This window comes from Mytilus edulis, chromosome 4 (genome assembly GCF_963676685.1).
Source record: "Mytilus edulis chromosome 4, xbMytEdul2.2, whole genome shotgun sequence".
NCBI classification, from domain to species: domain Eukaryota; kingdom Metazoa; phylum Mollusca; class Bivalvia; order Mytilida; family Mytilidae; genus Mytilus; species Mytilus edulis.
Window position 1 is genome coordinate 46,980,715 of NC_092347.1, and position 6,872 is coordinate 46,987,586.

At 30.8% G+C, this 6,872-nt stretch overlaps 1 long non-coding RNA gene across 1 annotated transcript; it reads right to left on the reverse strand.

Annotated features, from left to right (window-relative positions):
• Positions 1 to 1,977: 1,977 nt before the first annotated feature.
• On the reverse strand, positions 1,978 to 6,607 carry LOC139519834 (uncharacterized). Its single transcript, XR_011663691.1, has 5 exons — positions 5,997 to 6,607; positions 4,853 to 5,542; positions 3,850 to 4,506; positions 2,849 to 3,505; positions 1,978 to 2,504 (listed from the first exon to the last, which is right to left on the reverse strand). It is a non-coding gene; the product is annotated as an uncharacterized lncRNA (long non-coding RNA).
• Between the last annotated feature and the right edge of the window lie 265 nt (positions 6,608 to 6,872).

Genomic DNA, 6,872 nt, shown 5'->3' on the forward strand with positions numbered 1-6,872 from the left:
TTTTATTAATCTATTCTGTATTCTGACTGCGTAATAATGAGTTATCTCCCCATGAAAGAAAAATTCTTGCTGTTTAATTGTACTAGTCTCCTTTGCAATTAAAAAAAATTTTATTTGGATTTACTTTTCATGGTATAAAATTTTATTCCTGTACCAGACAAACATTTATCAAACTGATAAATATATCTATTTTTGTGTGTTGTAAATGTGCAAAATAACAAAAATGTGTGTTGCCTAACAGATATTCCTTATAGACTTTATCACATTTTTCCTGATAATGTACAGAATTAATTGGCTTAAATATACTTGCATTATTTCTTTCATGACAAAGCCTCAGACTTGTTTGAAGATCAATGTAATTATTAATCTTCATTCCAGCTGCTATCCTTGCTGCTTGATTGCTTACATGGCAAAGCCTCGGACTTGGTTGAAGATTTAAGTAAACATCTTCCATGGAGTTGCTACTCATCTGCCATCTGGACTGAAACTTGGACTGGCCGGCTTCTTGAACAAAAACTAAAATTATCAATTAAATTATATTTATAAGACTTCTGTTGGTTAATATAAATGAAATAGACATATATTCCTTCAAGCTTCATATCCTGACCTACATCAACGGGGTCATTTTCAGCGTCTTATTTGGTGAACAATTGAAATTTTGTTGGTACTTCATTTTGTGGTTTAGCCAAAGCCTGCATACAAGTCTTTACAATAACATCAGTGATCAATTTTAAATTTTAGAACCTTTAGTCAACAACAAAAATCCATATGACCTCTTTCAACTTTAAGCCTAGTGCACGTTTTAATCCTGTAAACTTGTTTTATGACGATAAAATTTGTTTAAATAGAGGAATTATATACTTACTTGTATTTAAGATATCGTATACCACAAGTCTTACTCCCCTTCATGAAAACATTGGCACTGTTTTATAACCTAAAAAGGAATTAAAATTGACACAAATTATATATTTTACAAATTTGTTAAATTGCCAGCCTAAATTTTTATTAATCTATTCTGTATTCTGATTGAGTAATAGTGAGTTATCTCCCGATGAAAGAAACATTCTTGCTGTTTATTGTACTAGTCTCCTTTGCAGTAAAAATTCTATTAGGATTTACTTTTCATGGTATAAAATTTTATTCCTGTACCAGAAAAACATTTTATCAAACTGATAAATATCTATTTTTGTGTGTTGTAAATGTGCAAAATAACAAAAATGTGTGTTGCCTTACAGATATTCCTTATAGACTTTATCACATTTTCCCTGATAATGTACAGAATTAATTGGCTTAAATATACTTGCATTATTTCTTTCATGACAAAGCCTCAGACTTGTTTGAAGATCAATGTAATTATTAATCTTCATTCCAGCTGCTATCCTTGCTGCTTGATTGCTTACATGGCAAAGCCTCGGACTTGGTTGAAGATTTTAGTAAACATCTTCCATGGAGTTGCTACTCATCTGCCATCTGGACTGAAACTTGGATTGGCCGGCTTCTTGAACAAAAACTAAAATTATCAATTAAATTATATTTATAAGACTTCTGTTGGTTAATATAAATGAAATAGACATATATTCCTTCAAGCTTCATATCCTGACCTACATCAACGGGGTCATTTTCAGCGTCTTATTTGGTGAACAATTGAAATTTTGTTGGTACTTCATTTTGTGGTTTAGCCAAAGCCTGCATACAAGTCTTAACAATAACATCAGTGATCAATTTTAAATTTTAGAACCTTTAGTCAACAACAAAAAACCATATGACCTCTTTCAACTTTAAGCTTAGTGCACGTTTTAATCCTGTAAACTTGTTTTATGACGATAAAATTTGTTTAAATAGAGGAATTATATACGTACTTGTATTTAAGATATCTTATACCACAAGTCTTACTCCCCTTCATGAAAACATTGGCACTGTTTTATAACCTAAAAAGGAATTAAAATTGACACAAATTATATATTTTACAAATTTGTTAAATTGCCAGCCTAAATTTCTATTAATCTATTCTGTATTCTGATTGTGTAATAGTGAGTTATCTCCCGATGAAAGAAACATTCTTGCTGTTTATTGTACTAGTCTCCCTTGAAGTAAAAATTCTATTAGGATTTACTTTTCATGGTATAAAATTTTATTCCTGTACCAGAAAAACATTTTATCAAACTGATAAATATCTATTTTTGTGTGTTGTAAATGTGCAAAATAACAAAAATGTGTGTTGCCTTACAGATATTCCTTATAGACTTTATCACATTTTCCCTGATAATGTACAGAATTAATTGGCTTAAATATACTTGCATTATTTCTTTCATGACAAAGCCTCAGACTTGTTTGAAGATCAATGTAATAATTAATCTTCATTCCAGCTGCTATCCTTGCTGCTTGATTGCTTACATGGCAAAGCCTCGGACTTGGTTGAAGATTTAAGTAAACATCTTCCATGGAGTTGCTACTCATCTGCCATCTGGACTGAAACTTGGACTGGCCGGCTTCTTGAACAAAAACTAAAATTATCAATTAAATTATATTTATAAGACTTCTGTTGGTTAATATAAATGAAATAGACATATATTCCTTCAAGCTTCATATCCTGACCTACATTAACGGGGTCATTTTCAGCGTCTTATTTGGTGAACAATTGAAATTTTGTGTTGGTACTTCATTTTGTGGTTTAGCCAAAGCCTGCATACAAGTCTTTACAATGTGATCAATTTTAAATTTTAGAACCTTTAGTCAACAAAAAAAAACCATATGACCTCTTTCAACTTTAAGCTTAGTGCACCTTTTAATCCTGTAAACTTGTTTTATGACGATAAAATTTGTTTAAATAGAGGAATTATATACGTACTTGTATTTAAGATATCTTATACCACAAGTCTTACTCCCCTTCATGAAAACATTGGCACTGTTTTATAACCTAAAAAGGAATTAAAATTGACACAAATTATATATTTTACAAATTTGTTAAATTGCCAGCCTAAATTTTTATTAATCTATTCTGTATTCTGTATTCTGATTGTGTAATAGTGAGGTGAGTTATCTCCCCATGAAAGAAACATTCTTGCTGTTTATTGTACTAGTCTCCCTTGAAGTGAAAAGTTCTATCAGGATTTACTTTTAATGATATAAAATTTTATTCGTCTACCGGAAAAACATTTATCAAACTAATAAACATCTATTTTTGTTTGTTGTAAATGTGCAAAATAACAAAAATGTGTGTTGCCTTATATGTAATCCTTATAGATTTTATCACATTTTTCCTGATAATGTACAGAATTAATTGGCTTGAATATACTTGCATTATTTCTTTCATGACAAAGCCTCAGACTTGTTTGAAGATCAATGTAATAATTAATCTTCATTCCAGCTGCTATCCTTGCTGCTTGATTGCTTACATGGCAAAGCCTCGGACTTGGTTGAAGATTTAAGTAAACATCTTCCATGGAGTTGCTACTCATCTGCCATCTGGACTGAAACTTGGACTGGCCGGCTTCTTGAACAAAAACTAAAATTATCAATTAAATTATATTTATAAGACTTCTGTTGGTTAATATAAATGAAATAGACATATATTCCTTCAAGCTTCATATCCTGACCTACATTAACGGGGTCATTTTCAGCGTCTTATTTGGTGAACAATTGAAATTTTGTGTTGGTACTTCATTTTGTGGTTTAGCCAAAGCCTGCATACAAGTCTTTACAATGTGATCAATTTTAAATTTTAGAACCTTTAGTCAACAAAAAAAAACCATATGACCTCTTTCAACTTTAAGCTTAGTGCACGTTTTAATCCTGTAAACTTGTTTTATGACGATAAAATTTGTTTAAATAGAGGAATTATATACGTACTTGTATTTAAGATATCTTATACCACAAGTCTTACTCCCCTTCATGAAAACATTGGCACTGTTTTATAACCTAAAAAGGAATTAAAATTGACACAAATTATATATTTTACAAATTTGTTAAATTGCCAGCCTAAATTTTTATTAATCTATTCTGTATTCTGTATTCTGATTGTGTAATAGTGAGGTGAGTTATCTCCCCATGAAAGAAACATTCTTGCTGTTTATTGTACTAGTCTCCCTTGAAGTGAAAAGTTCTATCAGGATTTACTTTTAATGATATAAAATTTTATTCGTCTACCGGAAAAACATTTATCAAACTAATAAACATCTATTTTTGTTTGTTGTAAATGTGCAAAATAACAAAAATGTGTGTTGCCTTATATGTAATCCTTATAGATTTTATCACATTTTTCCTGATAATGTACAGAATTAATTGGCTTGAATATACTTGCATTATTTCTTTCATGACAAAGCCTCAGACTTGTTTGAAGATCAATGTAATAATTAATCTTCATTCCAGCTGCTATCCTTGCTGCTTGATTGCTTACATGGCAAAGCCTCGGACTTGGTTGAAGATTTAAGTAAACATCTTCCATGGAGTTGCTACTCATCTGCCATCTCGACTGAAACTTGGACTGGCCGGCTTCTTGAACAAAAACTAAAATTATCAATTAAATTATATTTATAAGACTTCTGTTGGTTAATATAAATGAAATAGACATATATTCCTTCAAGCTTCATATCCTGACCTACATTAACGGGGTCATTTTCAGCGTCTTATTTGGTGAACAATTGAAATTTTGTGTTGGTACTTCATTTTGTGGTTTAGCCAAAGCCTGCATACAAGTCTTTACAATGTGATCAATTTTAAATTTTAGAACCTTTAGTCAACAACAAAAAACCATATGACCTCTTTCAACTTTAAGCTTAGTGCACGTTTTAATCCTGTAAACTTGTTTTATGACGATAAAATTTGTTTAAATAGAGGAATTATATATACGTACTTGTATTTAAGATATCTTATACCACAAGTCTTACTCCCCTTCATGAAAACATTGGCACTGTTTTATAACCTAAAAAGGAATTAAAATTGACACAAATTATATATTTTACAAATTTGTTAAATTGCCAGCCTAAATTTTTATTAATCTATTCTGTATTCTGATTGCGTAATAGTGAGTTATCTCCCGATGAAAGAAATTTTCTTGCTGTTTATTGTTCTAGTCTCCCTTGAAGTGAAAAGTTCTATCAGGATTTACTTTTAATGATATAAAATTTTATTCGTCTACCGGAAAAACATTTATCAAACTAATAAACATCTATTTTTGTTTGTTGTAAATGTGCAAAATAACAAAAATGTGTGTTGCCTTATATGTAATCCTTATAGATTTTATCACATTTTTCCTGATAATGTACAGAATTAATTGGCTTGAATATACTTGCATTATTTCTTTCATGACAAAGCCTCAGACTTGTTTGAAGATCAATGTAATAATTAATCTTCATTCCAGCTGCTATCCTTGCTGCTTGATTGCTTACATGGCAAAGCCTCGGACTTGGTTGAAGATTTAAGTAAACATCTTCCATGGAGTTGCTACTCATCTGCCATCTCGACTGAAACTTGGACATTCCTTTAAGCGTCTTATCCAGATCTGTGTCAATTGCGCAATTTTCTGTGTCTTTGCTCTTTTTGCCTGTAATTCATTAACCATTTTCATTTTATCTTTTAATCAGTATTATGAAGACTGTTTATTATGATCACATCATTAATTCTGAAATTAATGCATACAGATAATTATCAGAATGTGGTGGCTAACCAAAACAATCTGATGAATACATTTTGAACAAACAATCTATACAAAGTCATATTTTCCCCAATTAAAATGTAAATAAATATGTAAATAAATATTTAAATTCTCAATATTAAGTCTATTTGTTGTAATAATTAAATTAGAAATTAATGTGATGCCTGTTTTATTTCAAATCCTAAATTGGGGGGGATCAGTCTATTTACAAATACAATACTAATTCTTTTAGAATTATATTTCATCAGAGAATAAATTTGAAACAACAATTTTGTAATAAAATTTATTACCTAAATTTTTTTTTTAAATAGTTTAAATACAATTGTTATGACCAAATACTTACATCATCATTATCTGGTAACTAAAATGAAACCATCTTTCTCCAGGTGTAGGACTGAACTTTCATCTGTGCTCATCCATCTGTAATACAAACTTAAATCATCTTAATATTTATGAGACAACAGTTAGTAAATTGAAAAAAAGTATATACTTAACCTTGTGGACAATGTGTCAACCGGGAAAAAACACCATACACCTATAGAAAAAAGAAAGAAAAAAACACCATCCTGGACGCCACCTAGAAGAAACCAGGGCAAAAGGCATACAAACATGCACACAATCTTATCTTAACATACCTTTCCCTTGGATCCTTTGACGGCACCTAGAGGAAACTTGGACAAAAATACATAAAAACACACAATCTTATCTTAACATACCTTTCCCTTGGATCCTTTGAAGGCACCTAGAGGAAACTTGGACAAAAATGCATACAAACACACAATCTTATCTTAACATACCTTTCCGTTGGATTCTTTGACGGCACCTAGAGGAAACTTGGACAAAAATACATACAAAAACACAATCTTATCTTAACATACCTTTCCGTTGGATCCTTTGACGGCACCTAGAGGAAACTTGGACAAAAATACATACAAAAACACAATCTTATCTTAACATACCTTTCCCTTGAATCCTTTGACAGCACCTAGAGGAAATTTGGAGAAAAAAATATACAAAAACACAATCTTATTTTAACATACCTTTCCGTTGGATCCTTTGACGGCACCTAGAAGAAACTTGGACAAAAATACATACAAAAACACAATCTTATCTTAACATACCTTTCCCTAGGATCCTTTGACGCCACCTAGAGGAAATTTGGAGAAAAAGGCATACAAAAACACAATCTTATCTTAACATACCTTTCCGTTGGATCCTT